The following is a 1,493-nucleotide window of genomic DNA, read 5'->3' as shown; positions in this document are numbered from 1 at the left end:
TTCGGTCGCCCAAGGAATGGGCTGTTTCCTCGAAGAGAAAAGATGGGAGAATCGCTCGGGTTGCCGTCGGGTTTTCACCCTCGTGGTTTACAGACCACACATCCCCAGGCCAGGCCGAGCCCTGCAGCGGAGCGCCAGGCCGACAGCCCCGACCGCAGAGGAGCCACACTCAGGACGACTGAAGCGTGATTTCGGATTCCACGTCGCTCGGCCCTCTGCAAGGTGGCCAGTCACTCACGTCTCTCCGGCACCCCGAAAGGCTGACCCTGTTGACTGCTTCCGGAGCCCTGCAGGCACCCAGACACCTCCAGGGAAGGGTGGAAGACCAACATCCTGTCTTGGCCCTCCTTGCCAGCCTCCAAACCGGGCACACTGCAGACTCCCCACGTTGCGGGACACGGGAATCCATCGTCAGGCCACTACCCCGGGGAAGTATCTCGTCTCTGGGGTTTCATTCTGGTCTTCGACCTGGAAATGAACGCGAACAACCCACCTGCGTGTGCGAGACTGTCGCGGCATCGGCGACGCCCACAGGCATTGGGTGTCTTCAAGGAGAGGGGGCCTGGAAAATTCAAGACTCTCCCGGAGGTTCGGTTCCACAGTCCACTCAACCATTCCAAGCTGGTTTCTCCTTGCCGAAGACGCGTGAGAGCACAGGGAGCGGCTTCCAGTACCCGCGGGATTCCTGCAGAGGTCTGGAGAGCCAGCCCCTGCCCGAAACCCACGCCCCTCACCCCTTCGCCCTCTCCCCCTTCCGCTTCGTCTCTCTGGCCTCCGGCCCCACCCCACCCAACACCCACACCCCCACGCCCCAGGCCTCAGTGCCCTGGGGCCCCTCGTAGGGGGAGGGCGGGCTGTCCCAGGGCTCAGCGGTAGGCAAGAAGGGGTGGAGCCTGCCTGCCTTTGGGCCCTAATTAGAGCCGCTGGCTGTCTGCGCCGGCCTCACGGCTGGACCTGAACGCAGTGCGTAGGCCGGCTGTGGAGCAGGGGAGCCCTCTGGCCTCTCTCTGCCTGGGTCCGTCCTTGAAATTCCGGCCGGGGCTCCCCGCGATGTCTCTACCGACACCTTCGGACAGCACCCTCCCCGCGGAAGCCCGAGGACGAGGACGGCGCAGGAGACTCATCTGGACCCGGAGCCAAAGCGAGGCCCTGGGAGCCTGCTTTGAGCGGAACCCGTACCCGGGCATCGCCACCACAGAATGGCTGGCCAAGGCCATCGGCGTTCCGGATCCCAGGGTACAGATTTGGTATCAGAATGAGAGGTCACTCCAGCTGAGGCAGCACCGGCGGGAATCTCAGCCCTCGCCAGGGAGACGCGGCCCACAAGAAGGCAGGCGAAAGTGGAACCCCGTCACCCCAGCCCTGACCGCCCTGCTGGTCCGAGCCTTTGAGAAGGATCGCTTTCCTGGCATCGCCACCAGGGAAGGACTGGCCAGAGAGACGGGTCTCCCGGAGTCCAGGATTCACATCTGGTTTCAGAACCAAAGGGCCAG

The 1,493-nt window shown here is 64.2% G+C and overlaps 1 pseudogene; it reads left to right on the top strand.

The window, feature by feature from the left end:
* Window positions 1-10: 10 nt before the first annotated feature.
* On the top strand, window positions 11-1,486 carry LOC116465907 (caskin-2-like; annotated as a pseudogene).
* Window positions 1,487-1,493: the final 7 nt, after the last annotated feature.

This window comes from Hylobates moloch, unplaced genomic scaffold, assembly GCF_009828535.3.
Source record: "Hylobates moloch isolate HMO894 unplaced genomic scaffold, HMol_V3 SCAFFOLD_13996, whole genome shotgun sequence".
NCBI classification, from domain to species: Eukaryota; Metazoa; Chordata; class Mammalia; order Primates; family Hylobatidae; genus Hylobates; species Hylobates moloch.
The sequence above is the reverse complement of the archived record's forward strand: the minus strand, read 5'-3'. Positions and strand labels throughout refer to the sequence as shown.